Here is a 15,998-nt window from a genome sequence, read left to right as displayed (position 1 = left end):
AAAATACGGGCCATATACGGATTGCAGATACGCTCGCGTGAAAGAGGCCTAAGGTTGCATTTACACCAAAAGATTATCTGACCAGTTTATGCAATCAGACCAAAAGTTGCCATGTATAATAAAAGATCTGTGTGTGCAAACGGCCATCTGACCAATGATTGGTCAAAAATCTGTCAGATGATCTGCTGGTGTAATACAGCACTAAGGGTATTGTGGGGATTCGCTCTGGTAGTTAGGAAAAGCGGGCGCAGTACAGAGGCAAAATACAAGTTCATAATTCAAACTTCAGTGTTTATTCACACATGATGCCAAAAACAAAACGTCACTTTTGCAGTGTTGGTGTTACTTCACACCCAATGGCAAGTTAATAAAACAAAAGTCACCTTGGCTTTAGGCGGCCTGTTCCCCTGACACACGGGTCTCCACTCTCCAGCGCAGCACAGGCCTCAGATCCCAGCACACAGACCTCCTGAGCTCCACTGTCAGACGGAGGTAATCCACTCCACCTGGCAGTGCTGACTGGTTTTTATGCCTGGCAAAACCCAGCCTGGAACGTGGGAGTAGTCACCCACCCAGCACTTTGACTACTCCCAGTAAGAGCCAACCCGGATCAGCTATTACAGCCATCCTAAGTACCAAAGTGTCAAACAGCAACTGCTGCTGACACATAAAAACTGTCTCTTTCTCCACCGAGGCCAGGAACCTCGGTGACACGTACCTATCATCCACGATGATTCCTTGTACCTTCTTACATACTTCCCCCCTTTGTTCAACCTTGAGGGGGTGAACACATGCCATACAGTATACTTGGGACAGGGCGTCCGCGTTTACCTGCAACTGGCCTGCCCTGTGTTCTACGGAGAACTTGATAGCAGGCACTCTCACTCCACTATACTATACCGGGTCTCGGCTGGGGTGAGCTTACGGCTGAGGAAAACAACGGGATGCTCCTCCCCGTTGACTTCCTGAGACTGTACAGCACTGAGGCCTACTTCGGAGGCATCGGTCTGTACTATAAACTCGCTTTTGAAGTCGGACGTCACCAAAACCAGGGACCTGCACAGGGCCGACTTTAAAGCGGAGAAAGCCTCTTCCGCCCGATCATCCCAGCGAACCATCACTGACTTGTGTCCCTTCAAGAGCCCTGTCAATGGTGCGGCCACCATAGCAAAGTGGGGGACAAACCTCATGTAATAGCCCACCATTCCCAGAAATGACTTTACTTGCCTAGTGGTGACAGGTCAGGGCCAATTTCGTATTTCCTCTATTTTGTTCACATGGGGTTTGATGACTCCACGCCCAATGACATACCTCAGGTACTTAGTCTCCTCTAACCCTATCACACATTTTTTGGGATTAGCGGTCTCTATCCTCTATCTGTTTTTGCATCTGGGTAACGTACTCAATAACACTTTTTTACGGAGTGGGTTGTTGTTCCCATGCCTTTTTGGCAACATCCAAGAGACCGCGAGGGTGTCTACCATAAAGCAGTTTGAAGGGCAAGAACCCAGTAGAGGTCTGGGGTACCTCTCGCACTGCAAACATGAGATAGGGCAGAAGAAGGTCCCAGTCCTTCCCATCTTTAGCCACCACCACCCTTTTCAACATATTTTTTTATGTTTGGCTAAACCTTTCTACCAGACTGTCTGTTTGCAAATGGTAAACAGACGTCCGTACCTGTTTTATGTGCAGCAACTTACAGAGTTCCCTCATCACCTTGGACATAAAAGGGGTCCCCTGGTCAGTCAGAACCTCTTTAGGTAGCCCCACTCGGTAGAACATTTCCATTAGCTCCTTAGCTATCAGTTTAGTCGATGTACAAACCGGATTCCCAAAAAGTTGGGACACTAAACAAATTGTGAATAAAAACTGAATGCAATGGTGTGGAGATGGCAAATGTCAATATTTTATTTGTAATAGAATGTAGATGACAGATCAAACGTTTAATCCGAGTAAATGTATCATTTTAAAGGAAAAATACGTTGATTCAAAATTTCACTGTGTCAACAAATCCCCCAAAAGTTGGGACAAGTAGCAATAAGAGGCTGGAAAAAGTAAATTTGAGCATAACGAAGAGCTGGAAGACCAATTAACACTAATTAGGTCAATTGGCAACATGATTGGGTATAAAAAGAGCTTCTCAGAGTGGCAGTGTCTCTCAGAAGCCAAGATGGGTAGAGGATCACCAATTCCCACAATGTTACGCAGAAAGATAGTGGAGCAATATCAGAAAGGTGTTACCCAGTGAAAAATTGCAAAGACTTTGCATCTATCATCATCAACTGTGCATAACATCATCAGGAGCATGAGGCCGACTCACAAACAGCTCACCAGTTACCTCCAGCATGTAGCCATGCTTGCAATGGGAGGAGGGAGGAGTCTGTGAGTCCCACTCAAGACTGACTGATATGGCCCAGGCCTCACAGGTGCACCTAAATGTGGCCTGTAGATGGAAAACAGGCACATTTGAATTGGAGTTTATACACCTCCAGGAATCTATATATACAAACCAAAAAAGACAAGGTGGCATTAGCAGGAGGTGCTCAAACCCTTGTTACCTTGTGTGAGATGTCTATTGTGGTACTTGTGGTTCGCCGCGGGCATCCTCCACCGTATGCATTTTGCTGGGGATCGCCATTAGCAACGGGCCACAAGTGCAGGATTTGCTCCCCTGTATATATGCACGACTGCATGTGGGTTTGAGCACCTCCTGCTAATGCCACCTTGTCTTTTTTGGTTTGTACAAAAAATATCCTCCAACAATTGGGGGGGGATTTCCTCTGGTAGTTAGGAGAAGCGGGCGCAGTACAGAGGCAAAATGCAAGTTCGTAATTCAAACTTCAGTATTTATTCACACATGATGCCAAAAACAAAACGTCACTTTTGGTGTTACTTCACACCCAATGGCAAGTTAATAAAATAAAAGTTACCTTGGTGGCAGTTCTGCCTCAGAAAGTTCAAATACAGGCTTTAGGCGGCCTGTTCCCCTGACACACGGGTCTCCGCTCTTCAGCCCAGCACAGGCCTCAGATCCCAGCACACAGACCTCCTGAGCTCCACTGTCAGACGGAGGTAATTCTCTCCACCTGGCAGTGCTGGCTGGTTTTTATGCCTGGCAAAACCCGGCCTGGAATGTGGGGAGTAGTCACCCAACCAGCACTTTGACTACTCCCAGTAATAGCCGTCCTGGATCAGCTATTACAGCCGTGCTAAGTACCAAGGTGTCAAACAGAAACTGCTGCTGACACATAAAAACCGCCTCTTACTCCACCGATGATTCCTTGTACCTTCTTACAGTATGTATTGTGGTCCTACTCCCACACTGGCTATATATATATATTATGCTCCAATGATTGGGTTCAGTTTACACAGTAAGACCTGGACATCGAGTGCAGGGGTAAAGACGTGATAAATGTAAAAAGATGTGTGTATTATAAAATCCATTAAAACAGCTTTCTTATGCCAGTTAGCGCATTGGACTGAGCTGAAGAGGAGACGTGCACTATGCAGACTCTAAGATACCCGTACACCTTGCAGATTATGTACAGCTTTTCCATAATGATTTTCGTGCTGAGAAAACATAGCGTAACACAGTACCAGCAAGTTTTTCCAAATCTCATGTACACATTGTGGGACATTTACCAATAATGGCATATTTTGCGCCAGAAAAATCCTTACGTCATGAATCAAAAGTGATTTGTTTCACCTCATTTATCAAAAGGCGACTATTTTGAAAATGTATCTTTTGTAATTGTAGGCTAATAATCCGTCATTTTATAAACAAATGCGACATTTATTACTACAAAGTATTAAAATGAGACATTAAATTTGAATGTGCAACTCCTTCAAGGCCGATATGCGACATTTAATTGCTAAAATTGTGTCTTTTTGAATAAAAGTTGCTTCTACAGTATCTGATTTGCTGTGCACCTTTTTAACAATTTACAAAACCAAAGAAGCAATCTTAATCTACTGCTACTTTTTGCTCCTTTTAAGCCGAACATAAGTTGGTAAATGAGGTGGCCCCCCCAATTTGACATTCAAAACACTTTCCTGGCATGTTTCATTCTTTCTGCCGAAAATAAGGAGAAAACAGTTAATATATTTGGCAAAAATCAAAACACCATTATTTTTGGCGCATTTTACACCATGATTCTGGAGCAACATGATTAGTAACGGTCTGCCACTGTCTATTTTCTATGCATGCAAATTTTAAAAATCGTCGGCATGTCAATTGATTGAGCAATTCTGGTTCTTATGTAGAGAAGTTTTCCCCACAGACTTCCATTGGGTTGTTACAATAAACAGAAAATCAGCACCAAAATACTGCAGCAAAAAACACACAAAAATGGAAATAAAGAGTGCAGATTTATGTGCCGTTTTTGATGCGGTTTTCATGCAGATTTCCTGCATACAAATTCGCACCATATGCAGGATTCCTGCTTATTTAGATGTATGACAGTCAGCACAGGACCCTTGAACAGGCATGAAAGGGATTTTCAGGATGGGTCATCAATATCTGATCGGTGGGGATCTGACTCCTGGCACCTGAGCTGATCAGTTGTTTGAAGAGGCTGTGGTGCTCCAGTGAGTGCTGCGGCCTTTTTCTAGGCCAGTGACGCTACAATCATCATTTACATGGCCTAGGAGCCGCTCAGTCCTATTCAAGTGCATGGGGCTGAGCTGCAATACCAAGCACAGCAGCTAGTCAATGGACAATGATATGAGTGAGGCGGGCACGGCACTTACTGGAACCTCACAGTCTCTCCAAACACGTAATTGACGGGGATGCCAGAAATCAGACCACCACTGATCAGATATTGATGACCCATCCTGAGGATAAGACATCAATATTCTACCCACAGAAAACTCCTTTAAGAAAAATGTGAATTGCAATTTTGGACCCTAAACTCCCGAACAGGAAATGTGTCCCTAGTCCCCAGTTTCTACTGGAAACAAACTGGAAGGGAGTTACTGTTCTTCAGGCATCTGTCATTTAGCCATGTGCTATGAAGCCAAACAGAAGTTTATAATGATCAAAGACATGTTAAAGAGTGGGCATATTCTGTATTAATGGCATTACTTGTGCTCAGGTCTCAGCCAATCAGGTGCTTTAGCTTTAAAATGTACATTTTTCAATCAGTGTCCAAATCCTGATGATCCAAGGATCTGGATAACCATACACTTCAAATTAAAGTAAAGATGGGATAGTTCTGGGAACGTTGAGACACATTGACTCTCAAATGAAACTGCATTTTATTGGTCCCTTTAAGGCATATGGCACACAGGAACATGTATTTTAATGCAAGTTTTAACCAAACACTTTAGATTATTACGGGGAGTAAGTGGCATCAACTCTTCTGTACTTTTGGCAGTGATTAAATGTTAAATTGCACAAGAAATGCACTTTCATTAAGATAATTATTTCCTAAAATGCACAAATATTTCAAGCTAGAGCAAGAATTGAAGCTGGACCTCGAATGTCCCCTACAAAGCACTGGTAACCATGGCAACCATACACGGACCAGTTCATGCAGCGACAGAGAAACTGGTTTTGGGGGCTAGGGACAATTAGCTGCTATAAAATGCTTTCATATTCTACAGGATAGGTGTATACCTCATTTTGTCTATGCAAATACACTGTGAAGGAAAAGCACATTTATACGTACACATACAACACTATTAGCAATAACGATAATGAAAATATATAGAGAATAAAACAACCTCAGGTTGAACACATCTACGTTGGAGGATTTATCATAGAGTCCATTATGTAAGCCAGAAAAATATTTCTTCCTGTGAAATTAAAAAGCCATTGTTATGCAAGCGGGTGTGGACCCACCCCGCCACTGACTGGGTATACTCTGGAGGGGCGTAACTAAGCCACTGCCTGGTCTTCACTAGAACCTTGGGCTGTTAGGGTAGTTGCCAGGTGCCACTCCAGAGCAGGCCTCGAGTCAGTGACAGCTGACCAGGGGGTCAGAGATATCAGTGCAAGCACCGAGGGGGAAATATGTGGTCAGGAGGTTTGGGGTCAGCGCAGGCAGCGATCAAGCAAGGTCTATAAACAAAATCCGAGGTCAGAGGCAGTTGGCAAACAAGCAAGGTCGATGAACGAAGTCCGAGGTCAGAGGCAGACTGCAAACAAGCAAGGTCCGTGAACGAAGTCCTAGGTCAGAGGCAGACTGCAAACAAGCAAGGTCCGTGAACGAAGTCCGAGGTCAGAGGCAGGCGGCAAATAAGCAAGGTCCGTGAACGAAGCCCGAGGTCAGAGGCAGGCGGCAAACAAGAAAGGTCCATGAACGAAGTCCGAGGTAGGGGGTAGGCGGCAAACAGGCAAAATCAGATAATTCCAAAAGTAGGGTCCGGTACACAGCAAAGCACAACTTCACACGTCACACTTGGAACTAGATAAGCTAGTGACCATGAGTTGCTCAGGCATCTTCCTGTGGTCGGAAGTGCCTTTAAATACCTCCTACAATCCAGCCATAGGCTGATGAGACAGAGGGCGTGTACGTGCTGCCTCACACCCATACAAGCCCTAACAACAGTACAGGTCTCCAGCAGCAGGAAGTAAACTCTGGCATGGAGCACAGATGCAACAGTTAAAGGGGTTGGCCACCATAAGTATGAAAATAAATAAAGTGCCCCAGACAATAACTAAAGTCAAGAGGAATTTGTATCATGACAGATATACTGTATATACTGCATTTAGCATAGCATGCTCCCATTAATGAGGCTGTGTGGGCGGAGCAGCTGCAAAGTAAAAGTAAAAATCCCAGCATGCATCATAGCAAGCATCTTCAGAGGAGTAATCACATGACATCCCTGGCCAACTGGTATACCATAGGAACAACAGCACCTCAGGTGTCATTTCATCAGTGCTTTAGCACAGCGGTCCCCAACCGCCGGGCAGTCTTTAGACCTGTACTAATGAAATGCTTCCATTATGGAAGCGCTTCATTAGTACAGAAGGACCAGGAAGCGGTGAAGGATCTGTACTCACCGCTTGCTGGTCCATGGCTCGGCTATCGGCTGTACAGGGCTGCGCACAGCATGAGGTCGCTCTGTGACCTCACACTGTGTGCCGCTATACACAGCCAACCGACAGCAGAATGAAGAGGATCGCGATAGTGACCAGGAGCAGGAGAGGTAAGTGTTTTTTTTTTGTTTGTTTTTTTATTTGCACTGGGGGACATATGGCTGACATGAGGGGCTGACTTATGGCTGACATGAGGGGCTGACTTATGGCTGACATGGGGGCTTATGGCTGACATGGGGGCTTATGGCTGACATGGGGGGCTCTTGGCTGACATGGGGGGCTGACTTATGGCTGAAATGGGGGGCTTATGGCTGACATGGGGGGCTGATAGATGGCTAAAGGTTTGGGGGTTGATCTGAGCCATTGGGGGTCTGATCTGAGGTCTGATTAACATTGGGGGTCTGATTGCTGGTCTGACCTGAGGTGTAATGAAAAATATTTTTTTCTCATTGTTCTCCTCTAAAATCTAGGTGCGTCTTATAGGGCGAAAAATACGGTACAGTGCAGCAGAGACCATAGTCAGTTTATATAGTCGTTATATAGTGTTATATATTTTAATATGCACCCACCCCCTAAGCCCCGCCCCAGAACCCTGCCCCCTCTCCCCCCACCCGGTCCCTGGGAAAATTGTCTTGCATGAAACTGGTCCTTGGTGAAAAAAAGGTTGGGGACCACTGCTTTAGCATACCTCCCAACTTTAGAATAGAAGGAAGAGGGACACTAAGTGCCTAAGGCTACTTTCACACTCGTGTTTTTTGCGGATCCGTCATGGATCTGCAAAAACGGTTCCATTACCATAATATAACCGCATGCATCCGTCATGAACCAATCCGGTTGTATTATGTCTTCTATTACCATGACGGATCCGTTTTGAACACCATTGAAAGTCAATGGGGGATGGATCAGTTTTCTATTGTGACTTACATTGTGTGTCAGGACGGATCCGTTTGGCTCAGTATCATCTGGCAGACAGCAAAATGCTGCAAGCAGTGTTTTGGTGTCCGCCTCCAAAGCAGAATGGAGACTGATCGAAGGCAAACTGATGCATTCTGAGCGGATCCTTTTCCATTCAAAATGCATTAGGGCAAAACTGATCCGATTTGGATATTACTCCCCTGTACCAGGACCGCCACTGAATTCTGGGACTGTCCTGCCGGATACTAGAAGAAAGTATGGCTTTAGGCCTCATGCACATGACCTGTGCCTGTATTGTGGCCTGCGAACAGGGGGTCCGCAATATATAAGCACCAGCCATGTGCGCACTGTATCAAGTGAATGGGTCTGAAATCCGAAAGATACGGTGTGGTGCGGAATGAAAGCACAGATCGGAAACCTATGGAGTGCATCCATGGGTTTTCTGTCCATGTCTCCGCACCACGAAAAAGTACTGTCGGATGCAGATTGCAGACCCCATTTAAGGGAATGAGTTCATGTCTGCAGACAGTGGACACAAGGTCGGTGCCCATGCATTGCGCATTGCAATGTATATACACACACATATATATATATATATATAATATGTACACATACTTAGACATAAATACATACACATATATACATATCCACATACATATACACTCATATATATATATACACACACACATATCTAATATATAAAGCTGAGTGCATGTGTGTGTGTATGTCCGCTAAAGAAATCTGCACCGTTGCATTTACAATCACGAAATTTGGCACACAGGTACATTAGGTGTTCAGGAAGATTTTAGACCAGGTCCCAGCTCTCTAGGACATACCGTTCCTGAGATATTCCTAAAAAATGCATTTGCCAAAAGAAGCTTGGTCACATGACCCTCATCAGCCAATAGAAGCTCTCAGGTCCTTGAGCCTCCACATACACAGTTTCACTTCAGGTTTCCATAACAACCCAGCCATTTATCTTCACTGCTATAGATGAGCTTTAAAGGAAATCTGTTACCAGGATAATCGCTATTGAAGTAAAGCCATGGCCTAATAGCACTTAGTACCTTATTTCGAGATGTGCCTTTGTTCCAGCAATAGATGTTTTTATCCTCTGAAAATCCAGTTTACTTGAAATGCCAATGAGCCAGTAAGGTGCCCAAAGGGGCGTCACTCTTGCCTCAAAAGACTTAAAACCCCGCCCCCAGGTCCTGCTAAGCCACGCCCCTGATCTGGGTAGGCCCTGGGCTGACAGGGATTGAAAAAAATGAAGGTAAAAATCAACTTCTGTCAGCTGCAGGGGTGGGAGGGAGGGTGACTTTCTCCCTGCAGCTCACATTCAGACAGCACAGTGCTGTTGTCTAAGGCTACATTCACACGTCAGTATATTTTCTTTCCAGATTTACATTCCGTTTTCTTTGCGGATCCGTGTTCCGTTTTTTTGCGGATCCGTGTTCCGTTTTTGTTTCAAAAGTGCATCCGCATCTTTTCCGTGATTCCGTGTTTCCGCAGAAATCAGAAAAAGAAGGCGGAAAAGATGTTGCTAGGGTACCATAGAAAAAAAAAAAAGGGATATAAAACTGAGCACATGGTGCTAGTACAGTCGCCATTTTATTGTGCTTTTGGTGTCGTTCAGAGCTGTGTAAGAAACCTCTGCTTGGCTGGCATAGTTTTCTACCGATTTCTCGGCAATCATCATGGCATCATCATAACGTACTATTTTACTGGCTTCTCTCTCGGCGATTCAGACGGCAGTCATCTATGCTGGATGAAGAACCGGGGAGGAAGAGGAGACAGCAGTGGGTCCATCCCATTGTTGCTCAGCACCTTCAGAAAGGACAATTTCACAAGTTATACAACGATCTGCGAAGCGACCCTATAAAGTTCAAAAGCTATTGCCGGATGTCCATGGAAGCATTCGATCATCTGCTGGTCTCTCTACATCCTGACCTTAATTTCCTGGACACCAGCATGAGGTGCTGCATATCTGCTGAACAACGGTTGCTTGTCACCCTGAGGTAAGTGAATGTGTCATTTTTAGATACTATATATCAGTGATTGAGTGCCCAAAACCGCAACCCCAAAACCCGCTTATTTATCGTAAAGTGCCAACGTGGCAAGTTAACCTGAATCCTACAGTCCAATATAGTATATCTTTCAAGTACTTTCTCATGTAGTAGCTAAAATAGGCTGTCTAGATTCAGTGTGCTGCCTGTGCTGTTCATGGTGCGTCCTGCGCTGATGAATGGCAGGAAAGGTCATATTGGTACACTCATACTTTTTCCAGGGTGTGGGTGCCCACATAGAGGCACCCATGCAATAGGTTCGCTACCACTGCTATATATTCAATATAAATATATTCTAATGAAATTTTGCACTTAGGTTTCTTTCCTTTTTTGCATTTTTCAGATTCCTTGCTACTGGAAATTCTTTCGCTTCGTTGCATTTTGAGTTTCTGCTTGGAATCTCTACAATCTCTGGGATCGTCTGTCATACCTGTACAGTTATATGGCAGCGTCTCAGAGAAGCGGTGATGCCCACCCCCAAGGCGGAAGATTGGCTACGTATCGCCGAGGGATTTCACCAATCTGCGCAGTTTCCTAACTGCATTGGGGCACTGGATGGTAAGCATATGCGTGTGAAGAAGCCGCCTCACTCAGGGTCCCGGTACTTCAATTACAAGCAATATTTTTCTGTAGTTCTGATGGCCCTTGTTGACAGTAACTACAGGTTTGTAATTGTGGATATCGGGGCCTATGGGAGCACTTCAGACAGCCGCATCTTTAGTGCTTCCAGAATGTGTGAACGGCTTCAGACAAACCAGCTTGCCCTGCTAGAGCCCAGTAGACTTCCTGGATCTGCAGGTCCGCCGACTCCATTTGTGATCGTGTCAGACGAAGGATTTGCATTGGCACCACACCTGATGCGGCCCTTCCCTAGACGCGATCTGGATGACAGGAAGCGCATCTTCAACTATCGATTGACTCGTGCCCATCGGTATGTGGAGTGCGCTTTCAGAATACTGTCCGCTAAGTGGAGAGTATTCATGTCATCCATACAGATGAATCCGGACAATGCCACCCTGGTGATACAGGCTTGTGTACTGCTACACAACTTCACCAGGATCCACGATGCATCAACAGATGCAGATTTGGGCCTAAATATGACATCTTCAGTCAGTTTAGACCTGAGCTGGCCTGGATGCCCTGGAACAGCAGGACTAGCTGTTCGGGTACTCTATGCCGACTACTTCTGCAGCCCTGAGGGGGCATTGTCGTGGCAGTTGGATGCCATCCGTGGAAGACGCTGATTTCAGCTGGAATCTGGTTTAAATTTTCAAAAAATTTGAAATTCCATAGTTTAGTTAGATCCCCTGTTGTTAGTTTAGATTAGGGACTCGCAAGATAATGAGGACCCTTGACGTGGGCTTGCGGGCTGAGGTATTGTGCCATTAAATTTTTTTTGTGTAAATACCTTCCAATACCTCATTTCTAATTACGTCTATTAAATTTTTTGAACCAACTTTTAGATTTGTTCATGTCCTCACAGCTGAACACGAACATGTTCCATTTGTATTAATAAAATGGTATATGTATGCGTTCAGCTTTGAACAAGGACAACAACAGACGCAATCAGGGCCGCAATCCACAGATAAAATCCTTCTATGCAGAAAAGGTAAGTATATTACATCATGATTTCATCCATGTAGACACTGCGATGTGAGAATTGGAGCATTTCATACTCCAATGCTCTAATTTGCACATCACTTTATCGGGCATGGCAATGGGTTCCTTATTTGGCCAATACATTGCCACTGATGGGCAGATGCTTCTACCAAGCACTGTGTTTCGTGATGTCAATAGCACTAATATGCGGACTTCTGCGCTGACCTGGTCTGTTAAAAGGCTAGGGCTGTGCGAGTGCCAGCCCCTTTGAGCTAGTGACATCATCAAAAACACTGCTTGCCAGAAGCATCTGCATAAACTTTAAATTTTTTTAAATAGTCTTTTCCATGCACTAACAAGCAAAGAGCAATGGAGAATATTTGAGCATTAAAAACCTCTGTTGCTCATGCAGGTTGAGCATGGATGAAAATATGGATCCAAATAGTATTGAGTTCAATCACAGTGATGCAGAACGGACGAATCACAGACTCATTCAAGTAGAATGGGTCTGGATCAGTCCCAACTGCAGAACTTCAGTTCTCTGTGTATTTGGGACCACAAAATGCGGTACCAAATGCATGGAACAGAAGCATCAACTTTGGTGTGCATGAGCCCATTTTTAATACAAATGACCGAAATTTATAATAGATCATCAATATTAAATTCAAACTAAAATGAAATAAAATAAAACTTTATAGTGAAAAATAACATAGAGGTAAACATTTTTTTTTTTAATAACAAAACAAAACAAACAAACAAAAAAAATTAAAGGTCATATAAATCCCTCATGAAAGGGCCTGGAGGATGGACCATAGGGGGATCAGGACGGTGACTTGAATGAGGATTAACCTGAAGCATGGCATTTCGGGTGTTCATCATATAGTCCATCAGATGATGTGGCTCCTGGGGGCCTGAAAAAAAGGTCCATTAGCATTGCAATAGCCGAAACGCAACGTGTTTGCCGTTCTTCGGGCACACGGCGGAAGCAAGGAGCCAGCCCTTTTGATGTAATTTCTTCCTTCCCGTCAGACCGATTCCGGTTTAGATACTCCATCACCATCATATCTACTCGTTGGCGGAGATCTACACCGGAATCGGTATTGACTCTTCTAGCTCGTCTGCCAGAAGAACGGCAAACAGGTTCCTCTGCAGCTTCGTTGCTGGGAGGGATTTCAGGAACTTCAACATTTTCGGACGTTTGCTCTGCTGTGCTCAGAAGCTGAGAACATGAAGGCTTCTTCTGTGTCTTCTGGTTGTTCCATCACCAGTGGTTGGTCCTCCACCATTGTTGAAGTTTGTGGCCTCTCAGCCACTTCTATCGATGGGGTCTGCGAACATGAATTTTCACTTAAGTTGTCTACCGTTCTATAATAAAAATAAAAAAATATAAATTACAAATTACAAAAAATATACATATCGTACCGTTCTACAGTTAAAAATCTTTAAATGTGGTACCTTACACTGTAGCACATGTAAATCACAGAAGAAATGCACCAAACGGATATGCCACTGACTATACTGGCTAGTCATAAATGCAGATATTAAAAGCTGAGACTTTTGCCAATATATTCCTGTCAGGAAGATATCGGAGCCCAACATGCACCACGTCACGGTTCTCAGCATGGCAAGGGGTCCTACCACTACGCTACCTATGGTGTGAACAAGGTCTGAGGGTGATGTAATCCAGCTCACAGCCAGGCTTCCACACAACCGCCTAGCAGGACAACTAGTGCAATGTGAACAAAGCCAGACTGTAAGCCACACCCATATCAGACCATGTGATGGAGATTACCAGGTGCAAAGGAGAGTGTTTGAATGCCAGGTAAAGGCACATACACTACATATAGAACAAGACAAAAACACAGAAATATAGTGGCAAATCTGGGGGAGCTGCTCAACCCCTAACACTGTTGCGTGTTTTTCATTGGGGGAGCAGCCCCACCGCATGTGGACCGCAGCAACCGACTATCCCCAGCAAAAAAGGGCTGCTCCCCCAATGAAAAACATGCAACAGTGTTAGGGGTTGAGCAGCTCCCCCAGATTTGCCACTATATTTCTGTGTTTTTGTCTTACACTGTAGCACATGTACCCTAAATGCCAGATAGAAGAATCACCCTGTGAGAAAAGCAGATGTCTCCTCCTCCCTGTTCCCATGCTAGGTATTTACATACAGGGCACATAAATATAACGGGGACTACTGCACCGCAACAGAGGATCTAATTAAGATTCCTTACTACATGACATGTAGGGGACATGTGCTACTGTGTAAGGTACCACATTTTACAAACTGGTGAAAGGTGCACCCAAAAAATATATAACTTAAAAACTACTTACGGTCTTAACTCCATTATTGCTTGAGAAATTGGAGCTGCCTTGTAAACATATATGGCTTCTTGCGTTTGGCTCCATCACCGCTCTTTTGGGAACTATTGAGTTCTCTCCGGATCTGATCCCGGCATGTGTACCACCTTTTTTTTATTTGGTCAACTGTAATAAAAAAAAAAAAATATTTATTCATAAAATTGTGCAAAAAAAACTTTAAATGGACATTTTTCACATGTACACACAATCTGTGTTTTTCTTGGTCAAGGTCACATGGGGCAGGATTCTTTTTCTATTTCCTGCAGATCCGCAATTCATGATCCACAATTGCGGATGACATGCGGATGACATTTGACATCTTTCCGCATGTCATCCGTTTTTTTGCGGACCCATTCACTTCAATGGGGCGACGGTCCGCAATTTGCGGACAAAAGTAGGACATGCGGTACTTATTTGACGGATCATTGCGGAACGGTACGGAATTGCGGATGCGGACAGCATACTGAATGCTGTCCGCATCTTTCGCGGCCCTATTGAAATGAATGGGTCCGCATATATTCCGCATCTTTTCTGCATTTTTGCAGAAAGGATGCAGAAAAAAATGCGGACGTGTGAATGGAGCCTTAGAGTGAACTGTTCAAAAGGACACACCCTTGATTTAGTTAGGCCACGCCCTCTTCTACTCCTGAACCGACAGATTGAAAGAATGATGTTAAAAATCAACTTCTAGGTCCTGCTAAGCCACGCCCCATCCAACTCCTGAGCCGACGCGGATTGAAAAAATTAAGGTAAAAGTCCACTTCTGTCAGCTGCAGGGGAGGGAGGGAGAGTGACTTTCTCCCTGCAGATCACAGTCAGACAGTACAGTGCTGCTATCTTAGGGTCCACTCACACGTCCGTGTGTGTTTTGCGGATCCATGGATCCGCAAAACACGGACATCGGCGATGTTCGTTTCGCATTTTGCAGACCGCACATATATCTAATCTTGGTCTATATTGGACCGGTTGCCCAAATACTGTATATTTTCTGATGGTCCGATTGGGGCCCTTTGCGCTGTGGCAGCAGAGCGAGTTCCGATCGCCCTGCTACCTAACAGCGATCACAGGCAAGAGTGGCATCATCCTCTGTCTGAAGCGCCGCTGTCAATTCAGCTGGCAGCCGCGGCATCGCGAGATCCAGCGATGCCGCGCATGCGCAGGAAGTAGCCGGCATCCAGGGCACTTCCGTGCGTCTCAAGCCTCGCTCCTGCCTCTGCAATGGGCGCATGAGCGGCGCTGATGCGCCCATTGGCCTTTCTACATTGTGGGCGGCGGAGGCGGCAGCCAGGTAACTATTTAAAAATGGTGGGAACGTCAGCAAAGTTGGCGTCCCAGGTGCCGTTTTCTGTGCATCACATAGCTGCAAATACCATAGTCTCTCCATCTATAGAGACCGCCAGAGGCGGCTCTTCCATTAGGCCACTTAGGCCGCTGCCTAAGGCCTCGTGCTGGAAGGGGCCTCGCTCTATCTCCCACCAGCACCAGACAACGCTGCAACCACAATTTTATTGCCTTCTGGGTGGCCTGGGCCCTGCGCAGTGCTAAGCGGACTAAATAAGACTGAGCCGCCACGACCCGGACGTTCTGAGCCCCTCTGCACTCTGCCTCTTTAAGAGAGCAGTGGCTGCTGGGGATGAGGGCTCGGAGCGTGCCACCGCACAGGCATGTCTTCTGACTGAACGCAACGCCAGACCCGCCCTCAGAGCGCTGCGCAGCCACAGGGGAGAAGGAGCCAGGGCCCTGCCTCACCTCAGTGTCCCTGTCTGACTGCTGACGGTGCCCGAAGACAGACAGTGCGTGGTGCCCGAAGAAGCCCAAGGACAGGTGTGTGTCCTGCTTGCTGCTGTACCCCCCCCCCCCCCCGGCTAGCTATACTGGGAACCTCTTATATGCATACCTTAGGGTCTGGTGATAATAACTTACTGGTGTTACTGGTGCCAGTATTGTGCCATTTTTTTACTTAAGCCCCTGCCCTGTACTATGTGCTGCAAGCATGCAGCTGCTTAACCCTGACT

Source organism: Bufo gargarizans, chromosome 3 (assembly GCF_014858855.1).
Source record: "Bufo gargarizans isolate SCDJY-AF-19 chromosome 3, ASM1485885v1, whole genome shotgun sequence".
In the NCBI taxonomy this organism is placed as follows: Eukaryota; Metazoa; Chordata; class Amphibia; order Anura; family Bufonidae; genus Bufo; species Bufo gargarizans.
Note: the sequence above shows the minus strand (reverse complement) of the source record.